Source organism: Semicossyphus pulcher, unplaced genomic scaffold (genome assembly GCF_022749685.1).
Source record: "Semicossyphus pulcher isolate SPU_LCO1_2020_fin unplaced genomic scaffold, fSemPul1.0.p SCAF_16, whole genome shotgun sequence".
NCBI lineage: Eukaryota > Metazoa > Chordata > Actinopteri > Labriformes > Labridae > Semicossyphus > Semicossyphus pulcher.
Window position 1 is genome coordinate 17,566,391 of NW_027211670.1, and position 11,426 is coordinate 17,577,816.

Below are 11,426 nucleotides of genomic sequence, written 5' to 3' on the forward strand. Positions count from 1 at the left end.
GTCCTAAATCAAATGAACTCGCCAGGCTAATGAGCCTTCATATTTTTGCCGCACTCTTTACTTATCTTAACAACCAAAGGAGCCGCTGAGCCATTTACCGGAGAAAGATACGGCAATTTCCCCTCACTATAAATGTAGCTGGCAGAAGAAGCAGGTGCAAACTTTAAACAGACCTCTGTGGTTGGCTGAAAGGCTGCGCGGCTCCTTAATGAGATCCCTCTTTGCCCTGCTCAGAGAGATGGGAGAGTCTGGCTGTGACTGAACAGCAGAGTGTTGTTCACATGAGCGGTGGCCTGAGCTCTCAACGTGCAGATTCACCCGAACGCACCAGAATGCAAAGTGGAACTTGTGCTCGGATGATAAAAAAACCTGCATCACGTAGTTGAATAAGTATTTTTAAACTAATTAGACGATTCAGGAAGATGCAGCTAATTACAGCCAGGCTTATATCCTCTGTGTAACCTGTTGGCTACATGTGGGTGGATAGCTAACGTGAAAGATTTGACGTCTTGACATTTGCAGTGTGTCATGATTACAGCTTCACCATAGATGCCAGTCATAGTGGCGCTTGTATAACACGCTGTAACCTGCTGTGGATTATCTCGACACCTCCTGCCTCTGCAGCTGTTGGTGTTATTGTTCTACCTTTCAACATATCCTCATTATGTCTTCATACCGGATAATGTAAGCTACACGGGTCCAATTGAAACACCAGTCACACCAATCAAGCTGCCGTCACAGTTTTAAAAAGCTCACATACTGATTTTTCACCCCGTTCTTATTTAGATGCAGTATGAATATTCCTGCTTGCTGTTTTCACGCCACCTGTTTCACACGACAGCTAGTAAACAAATACCAACCTTTCACATTTCAGATGGTGTATCTGCAGCAAAGAATAGTCCTATATGAGAAGAACCAGCTGTCAGTATCATACCTCCTCATGTGCTGTTGTTCAACATTGACTTGATGAGATTCACAAAGACAGGCATGAATAAGCAAGGGCACAAACCCATACTTGATGGTGTTCCACCAAAATCTAGGCTTTTCTGATCATGTTGTTCGTCACTTCTTTCACTCTAAAGCAAAATGCTAAAATATAAAAGCTCAATATAAAAATAAGATTTAAAAAAATAATAATTTTACACCATGAAGTGTTCAATCTTTTTGGAAATATCTAAAATATTCTTCTTGTCAAGAGATGATAAATGAGACATCACTTTCATGTCTGTACGTAAAGCACATAGCTAGCACTACAGCCAGGCAGCCGTTAGCTTAGTGACAACAAGGCAACTAATCATCAGGATATAGTTAGTTTATAACGCCCCGTGAAATAAAACTCAATTATACATTTCTTTTTGTGTAAAAATTCAACAAATGAGAAAAATGTTCATTTGTGACCTTTTAAAATGATAGTAGATCTATTTTTTAACTTAGGAAGGAGCTAGCTGTTTCCCCTTCTTTGAAGTCTTTGGGCTTAGCTAGCCGTCTGTTATCTCTAGCGCCAAACTTTGCTGCACCTCCTCTTTTAAACCAAAGCAAACTAAACTTGAAAAATCCCGACTGAAGCCAAGTGTTCAATAATTTTTGACAATATCTTCTATCTTTTGTCAATATTTAGATGACAAGATCAACACCCCTTTTTAGTCTGTACAAAAATGTTTATACCCTCACAGCCAGCCAGTGTCGCCAACTCAGTGACTTTCTCGCTAGATATAGCGACTTATTGACTTTTTAGACCCTTGCGACGACTTGTTTTCTAAAAAGCAACTAGCGACAAATTTAATAACATTTTCAGACCTGTGAAATATATTATATTGTTATTCATGTATGCCGCCTGGAGTAATCGCAGTTCACCGATCCTCTGCCGACAGCTCCGAGTTGCTCTCTCCTCTTGTTCCGTGCGCAGCAGCACTGCACAGGCAGTCAGGGCAGCAGGCTAAGTGACCACTAAGCGCTTTGCAAATGAGTATGTGATGACGTCACCAATGTGCAAATTAGCGTATAACGTCATTTGCGGACTTCTAGCAACTTGCAGCTAGTGCTAGCTACATTCATTGGAAAAAAGTTGGCAACACTGCAGCCAGCTAGGCGGCAGGTAGCTTAGCAACAACATGGCTTGTAGTCACCAAGAAAGGTACAGCATTTAACACCACAGTAACTATTTTTCTTTTTTTGTACAGATTAAATAAACAAGATATATACATCATGGGTTATACAGTGAGCTTTAAAGATGCTGAGAGCCAGCTAGCTATTCTTCCAGCTTTTAGGCTAAGCTAACTGTCTGCTAGTTGTAGCTTCATTTTGGCTTACAGACACAAAATTGTTGTACATCTTCTCATCTAGCTCTTGTTGAGAAAGTGACTTTGCAATTTGTGTTTAAGTAGATCTTTAACATATAAATAAAACACCCAATAAAAGAGGACACAATTTAACTAAATGCACCAGTCTCACCTTCACCTCATTTCAACAATGAATCTACTCGATAAATGAATATTTAGTCTGTTGTGGCAATGCCAAAGTTTTGACTACACACACACAAACACAGAGTTAGTGAATATAAAACGCCCCCTACTGAGACTTTTCTATTATTTATGGTCTTACTTTTTTTTTAATCACAGCACATTAATTAAACTTTAATGAAGCTGAAATTTAGTTTTAATTTTGACATTTAAGAGACTCCCATAATGATCTGTTGCAAAAAGCCTAATTAACCCACTGGGATTCAAAGTTGTACAGCAGGATAGCGAAGTCAGTCGATAATATTTTTTTATATCTTTTTAAATTCAATGTCTTGGTTTTTTGACTGTAAAAACTGGGGAAAGACATTTGAATATATAGTACTACTTACTACTTAAAGCCCTAATAGACAAATTACATAAAGTGTCTCGTAGAGTATATATTTAAATCCTGCTGTAGTTTAGCTGAAGGCCAATCCAAACCCTGCCACTTTTCACCCCACCATTAATCATGCATTACTTATTTTGAATTGCATGAGGTAAATATTTTTTACCACCTGTTTCCGTGTGTAGCATCTAATACCTAACTTCTCAAAGTCTTCTCAGGACAGTGCCGGTGTCCATGCCCAAAATATGCCACTAAAAGCCCAACAGAAAGGCCTCGATTAGTCAAGCATTGATTCAATCAGACAGGTGAGGCAAAAAAAAAACCAAGCAAAGATAAAATTCAATTTTGCATGACAGGACAAATTTGCATTCGATTACAAGCTTCCTGGGCCTTCTGGGCTCTGATGCAGTTGGACACATTCCTGCATAGCACCAAGCATGGTTCAAATTAACACGACTACTGTCTGGCCAACATTGATAAGACTATCTGTCTGAGGTGATATTTCTCAGCAGTGAGATCAAACGAACGTCTTGTTGTCATTGCGAAAGCCTTGATCTGAGCTGTTGCTAACTGATTCCTTCTCAAAGATCTTTCACATCGTGATTCATGTCATATACGGCAGTGTTTTTATACCGGGGATTTATCAGTGCTGTACCAACGAGCCAAACCCGACACCATGACCTTTTGACACCTAAACATGCTAACTGCCTGCCAACACATCCCCTGTTATCAAGGCTCTATAATTTCTTGAATCAGCGATACATGATTAAACACATTTCAGTTCAACAGCACCATAAACATTACATCATGAACTAGTTTAACCAATTGTTTGGAAACAATTTCAACATCTATCATTAAGGCCGAATTCAGTGTGGAAAATAGCACTGGCATGCTCAGATGGGTACTTACTTACGGCAGATTCTTTGGGTTCATCTGACTTGTTATCAGTTGGAACATGTTGGATTCAACACAACTTTTTTTCCACAAAGGGAAACATAGCCCATTACCTAGTGTAAATCCAGCCATCAAAACTGACTCAAACAACAAAAGTCCACATTATCCTCCAAACAACCCACCAACGTGAAGACTGCTTGTAAGAGGACTCAGCCTTTGCATTCAACAGTGTGTTAGCATAGCCTTTTGTTAGCCATGCGGCGGCTATATGCTTGTTTGTATCTGACCATTGGAGGCATTTTATAATAGGGGTGGGACAAAATATCGATATCGCAATATATTGTCGTCCCGACTGGTGTGATACAATTATCGGATCGCTGGCGCCAAAAAGTGATATTTACATTTCTATTCCTTTTTTTTTTACAGAGGACAGTGTATAGTGGTGGAAATGGGGGAAGAGAGAGTGGGGCTGACGCGCCGCAAAAGGCTGAGGGCGGAACCCAGGTCTGCCGCATCAAGGAGTATAGCCTCTGTACATGGTCGCTGTTTAAACCGCTAAGCTAAACTGGCACCAATGTTTAAGTAAAAAACAAATTCAGTGCTCTAAACAGAGTCACCGCATTGTTGTTTATCTCAATTTGTGTCAAAATCTGTGAAACTGACACCCAATTGCGGTGAAGAATACATTAATTCTGCATTTCACCTTTATAGGGGCATTTTGTATTCTTCAGTTAATCAGGTATTGATTGGTTTGGTCTTTGGTATATCTATCAATATATCAATTATCGCAGAATCGCTGCATCGTGATATTATTGTTATGGGCCACGTATTGCGTATCGTATCGTGAGTTACCCCGCGATTCCCACACCTGTTTTATAACCTGAAGATGTACGAGAAGGCGTTGCACTCGGGGTTATTTACATCTCCACAAAATCTGCTCATTATATTCTGGATTCTGTCTGTTAATGTTTGAAATCTGAAAAAATGCACAATACTTAGTGCACGATTTACGACAGAGATGAGCAAAGCACGTTTGATTTGAGAATCATTGCGTAGAAATACAATTAATTTTCCTTGGATGGACTCATGATTATTTCGTTCCTCTAACAGAAATATTAGTAGATTTTTATCAGTACGAGATTCATTTTCTTTAATTTAAATTAACTTAATGTCCATCTACTGGCCTGACTGAACAAACTGAACAATGTTGTCTCTTTCCAGCCCATGCAGAGTTAGGTCTGAAACAGGAATGAGAAATATTTGTTCCCTTTTATTTGATATTTAAGATCTAGAGAAAACACACACTTACTCTGGAAGCTTCCTTACTGTGAGCCCTTACATTTTCTGTGCAATATGACAGATCAATGATATTGATAAGTGAATGGAGCCACTGTTCAGAAATGTACACTTACCCATAAGGCGTTTGGACTAATGTCATAGATTATTTTATTATTTCATAAAAGGTGATCCATAAATAAAAGTGTCAATTTTAAATTGCTTACTTTAATAGTAGCATGTTTGACATGATACAAAATGAAATATCATTAAGAAAAAAGGCGCCTTGCAAAAAAAATGATTTACCATTCCGGCACGAGCGCATTTATTCCCACCTATATTTTTAAACACGCTGTGTCATATTTCAGTTTTCTGAAGTATTTCTTAAACACAAACTGCTCATATATCACGTACCAGCACTTCAGAGTGACAGTCCACTGCGCGCGCAAAATCACCTGAGAAAAGCAGCACAGACCGAGATGCGATACGACAGCACGCGCGTGTGTAATTACACCAAACACAGCACTCACGTCTCTGAAGCGATTCCAGTGTTTGATCTTCCGGCTGTACTGGGAGATGGTTGACAGCCATTGCTCGTCTTCCATGAAGTTCCCGGCTTTTCCTGCCTCCTCTTTCCCACTTTTCGCGTCGTCCACCTGGAGCGAGAACCCCACCAGCAGGGACAGGCACGCGACGATCCGCACAACGACCATGTTTGCTCGTGCAGTTTTTTTTTTTTTTTTGGTCTGGGATGTATCTCCTCTTCCCTCTGCTGCTGCTGCTGCTGCTGCTTCAGACTGAATGAAAATGAGAGAGAGAGAGGAGGAGGAGAGGGAGAGAGAGGGAGGGAGGAGGAAGAGAGTTAAAGGAGAGATCAGATCCTGCACTAATCATTTATTTCTGCTCACTTGGTTTCATTATTTTATTCTCTTTTGGGTCTTTTTCTGTTTGTAAGCAGCCCACACACACACTCAGACATCCTAATGTCACACTGCAAATGAGTCATAGGAGTGGAACAGATGTTTATTGCTGCGCTGACGATCAATCACATTTTATTTATCATATTAAAATGTTTCTGGAAGGAGGCCAGAGTCTGTCTCACTGAATTCAGCTCCAATAAAGCCACGCAGAGAAATGAGTGACTCATTAAAACAATAAAGATAAAGTCGGATGAAATTTAAGAGGGAGGAAATTGCTTCATTGAGTTAATAGCGTAAGGCACTGGTGCTAAAACTCTGCTCCGTGGATTGCTGAGGGTCACTGACAGGCTCCCAAGTGGCCTCTGGGAAAATGAGGTTAAATTTAGCTTAAAATGAGCTCCATTTCACTCTTAATATGTTCATTAGCAGCACAGAAATGGAGTGAATGTGTCAGATCAGCCGTGTCTGTAAGGTGTCTTACCGTTACACTGACTTTCTCTCGTATTTGTAAGAACCTGGAACACACTTTTACCATGGTTCAGTGGTGAAAACACTTGAGATTTCTTAGCTATTAGCCGCAGCTTCCAAGAGTCTCTGGTACCTGCTCCCAGCCAGGAAATAGTCTGGTACATATTTGCTAGCTAAAATGTCGTTCATACACTTTGGTTTCCTCTGGTTTGGTTTTTCTGTGGTCAAAACACTTTTCAGTAATCGTCTCTTTAATGCGAGTTATTTGGGGAGCTGTCTTAATGCAACATGCACTAATTGGTTATTAAAATGTGACCTTAAATTCTCTCTAAATGTCCTCTAAATAAGCTGGTTCCAATGCAGTTCATAGGCAGAATCCTAATTATGTAGAGTGTATAAGTTTAATATTTATTTAATCTGTTTTAGTTGAGGTTAGAAAGCATATTAAAGAGTGTCTTTCATAAGAAATAGAATAATAGCAGGACTACAGTAGACAGTAATTTCCCAGCAGCTCAAGATAAGCCAAGGTGACATTGCAAAAGATGTTTAGCACAAAGAGACAAAGAAAGCTAGAAATATTTACACCTGCAGAAGTTTGAACAAGGACATGTTTGGTATGACTCCTTAGAAACTGGCTCAGACAATTATCTGGTTAACAAAATAGTTCCCAATATATTTTTAGTTTAACGACTAAACGATAAACAAACTAATCATTAGCAAGTTTGCAGTCCAGAAGGTTCTCCTGCATTTATGAAAGGTTGCCATTATATTATTTTTTTCATGGCGTACATAAATAAATATGTGTATTTCAGAACAAAACAACAAAACAAAACAACCAAAGGTCCTGTTCCATACCTTCCTGCCACTATACTATAGATCATACAGCGGCCAATTTGCTTATTATAGGGCCTGGGGGCAAACAAGGCTCCTGTCTCCTGTTGACTCCATGTTCCTCCCAGCTGTGCATACGCTTTGCTGTGATAATAACACCAGACCCAGGGATTAGAGCGTTGTTTTTTTTATTTGATTAACACAAATTCATTTAGGAATACGCTAAATGTCAGCTAAAAACTGACAAAAAAAACAATAAGCTCCTAAATCTTGGTATTACAGAGAAACACTCTTCAAGACAGGAGAGACAAGTGTAAGACCAGTTCACCTCAAAGGCATTTGAGAAATGTGCTCGTTAGCTCTCTGGCAGGGAGTTATGAGAAGATCAATACCATTCTCATGTCTTTACAGTAAACATGAAGCAACAGACAACAGCTAGCTAGCTAGCTTAGCTTAGCTTGTGTGCAAAGACACAGCTAGCCTGTCTCTGAACAAAGCTAAAAAAAAAGCCAAACAGTACCTTTAAAGTTCACAAATTGACATTATGAGGACGGTTACATCGCAATTTATTTCACCGCTATTAGCAGTACCTTCCAAGAATCTCTGGCGATTGCTACCAGCCACGTAGCTGCTAGTTAAACATCAAATTATCATTACACTTTAGTTTGTATACAAATTAAAAAAACATAAGGTGTTATTTAGTTAGCTTTAGAGGAGCTGCTGGTAGACATGTTTTGTTAGCTTACAGTTATAGGAGCCAAGCTAGTGTTTTCCCTCACTTTACAGTCTTTTTAAGCTAAGCTAACCGGCTACTATGTAAGGTGTTATTAAGTTAGCCTAAAAGGAGCTGCTGGTAGACATACAGTATTTTGTTAGCTTACAGTTATAGGAGCAACGTTAGCTTTTCTTTTTTCTCATTTTACAGTCTTTTTAAGCTAAGCTAACTGGCTACTATGTAATGGACAAGTATGTTATCAACCTTATCTTTTTACTCTTCTACAGGCAGGGAATACAAATTTTCAAACTTTTTAAGGTCCTTTTTATGAGTTGACAGCTAGCTTTGTTTCCTAAATTAGCATATAGGCTAACCGTTGACGCAGAATTAGCCTGGATCTTTTGGCGGCAGTTGCCTACTTCTGCTGATTGATCATGTGACCTTGGTCACACTACTTGCTTCCAGTCTTTTGTAATATTATTTTAAGGTCCAATTCAAAAAGTTCTAAACATAAGTGGATATATTACAAAGACAATAAAGAGCATACATTTAGCATTCATAGATACATAAACAGCTAGAGGATGATAATTTCAACCTTAAATTTTGGGGTGAGGTGGGGCTCAGGGACCATGCAACATTTCTACCACGTTTTGTAAGATTTAAGTAGGCCACTACATCAAACACATTTATAGATGTCTTATGCATGTCTTGTGCTTTCTCACATTCCCTCTATTTGAAAGTCTGTTTGATATCAAAACCTTGTGTCCTTGACTTAAATAATAAAAGAAAACAATCTTTCAAGGGATTAAACAATGCCAAAGCACCATAACATGAGGATGGATCTGTGCTGCTGAAGAGGTTAAATATGAGACGTATTCGAGCTGCTGCTGTACTGCTACTTTTCCTCAATAATCTGTGACCTACAGGGTTCTGCTGTACCTGCACATCATTTAAACTCTGCCCACGTCATTCCTGCTTCCACCTCAACTCTCCATGCCCTCTCTCCCTCACTCTCCATTTCATCCCCATGAAGATAAACGTAATCCAGCGCTCGGCTCACTCATTTGAGTTTAAGGTTACCAATATTGGCCGAGGCTGAGCAGCCAGGCGCGGGATCACATTCCCGGGATGCTGCTTAGCTGGCCGAACCAGCTCTGACACTGACTTCAGAAACAGTTGATGTGGCAGATGCGGGCTTTTTCCTGAGTGTGCAGAGCTTTGGGAGGCAAGGGCAGCAGGAGAAATGTCCTGCAGTGTCAGCCAGCTGTGCACGTCCACGCTGTGAAACGCTGAACATGATGTGTTAATCAAGAGGTCATCATCAGTCGTGTCATGATTAGGATGGATGTGTGCTGCAGATTAATGCTCAAACAGCTGTAGAAGATCGCTGGAAATAATCTACTGTTTATTTATTTTCTGTTACATACATTACTACATCGTGCTTTTATTTTGAAAAGGTGGTAGCGGTAGGCGAAAACGATTTAACAGCAAGTGTCTTCCAAAACGAGGGAAAACATGGTACTTTTTTTCTGTTAAATAGCTGTATGATGAGGGCACAAGGTTTGTAAATATTTAATTTCTTATAACGCTGGACATGGCGTGACTTTATAACCACCTTCTATAGTTTTGAGAAGTTTAAGAATAAAGCGGTGTCCCAATCCACGGGCTGCAGCCTTCGAAGGAGGCGCTCTACGGAGGCTATGTATCCTCCGTAGACTGTGTAGCCTGCAAAGGCCGCTGAATCTGAACTGAAATGAGATGGTTTCGGCTATACGGATTTCCTGTTTGCGTCACCAGCTGTTCCCGCCGTTACCCTTGCGTCAACCAACACCGCTCCTGACGCCTAGCAACAGGTAGCTAGCGGGCTAACTAGCTAGCATAACTAACGTCACGTAACTTATTTTAAAGATAATTTTGTTTCGTTTATCTCTAGCATGTGTATCACTAGCTATTTGATTGAGTTGAAACCACAAACTTTTAGATTTAAAAGTGTATTCCTCGGCCATCTCGTTTGAATTGCCGCGTGACGGCGTGCATCTCGTGATAGGATGCACCCGCTGTATCCTTCGTGGCCGGGGAAAAGGAGGCCGCATGCATCTCCCAGCTAGCAGGGAACATTCATAACATTGTGTAACATTACCTACAAGTTTAGTTACGTTTGAAAGAAAACGTTTATCATTTCAAATAAAGTTCTTGTAACGTTAAAAATTAAACTCAGACAAAACGTTTTAACTGGAACATTCTGAAGATGTTTTCAGGATGTTACGGAGGCCTGGGATGTCAGAACGCCTTTTATAAAACATTTGCTCAATGTTAAAGAAAAACAAAGGACATGAACATGCCTGAACTATCAGAACGTGATTCATAAAACGTTCCTGAAACGGGATTTGAACATTCTCACTGCAACTTTCTGTTTTCAGAGAACTCAAAACTTTACCAGAACATCGCATGTAACATTCTCAGAACAAAACATTTCTAGCTGGGCTGAAGGAGCCTTTGAATTGGGACAGCGTTGGACACGCCGCTGTGATACAAACACGGCCTTCGAAGGATGCAGCCCCTGGATTGGGACACAGCTTATGTGTGTGTGTAAGCTATAGCAAGGATGCTGCATTAGCTCTATATCGTATTTCCGGTTATGTGACCGAGCAATTAGCCTTTTTTAAAGTTTCTAACGCGGGTGCTGAGCTGAAAAAATGCTGTTTATGAGTGTGTATTTTGCATTAACAATATATGAGGCAAAGTGGGCTTAAATAAGTGCGTTAAAATGCACCTTTTGTTGATTTGGTTTAAAGGGGTGAAATTGAACCTTAAACCTTAAATGGGGTTTAGCGATACATCTTTTAAGGTTTTAAAAAGGTAGTAATATGTTCAGTTCTTTTTCTTTCAGCTGTTACGGTTTGTTGCACAGCATGTTTAGAGTTGCTGTCAAAATAGCTTTGTCTGAACGATCAGTTGGAGTTAGAGCATCATTTAATCAGGGATAGTCGCTCAGCTTTGCACCATTAGCTTTTAAAGATTATTGGAGATGTTTTTAGGAAGTGAGTCTCTGGACTGGGTGTCGGAGGAAAGTCTCTCGAGGGCTCTCCTACATGTTGCAAGAACAGCAAGTGGAAAACATGTTGATGAAAGCTTTGAGTGTTGGAGACTCAAAGCATGTTTTTTTTTTAATTGCAGCGAGCTCTTATGAGCTTCCTTCTTCTGCTCCATCAATATCTGAAGCAGCAGCGCCGTGACCAGGAGCCCTGAAGGACTAGTAATCACAGCAGACCACTTTTATATTTGAGGTTCAGGCGGTAATGACTCTCTGGCATGTGTGTGCTTCACTGATGAGAATTCAGACATCAATATCTACCAGTATAATCATTAAAGATGAGATGCAGCAGTGAGAATCTTACATTCTGTCATATATCTGTTTATGGGCAATCCACTGACAAACAGACCCTCTTTGCTAATTACAAAGTGACCATTTGTGCCTC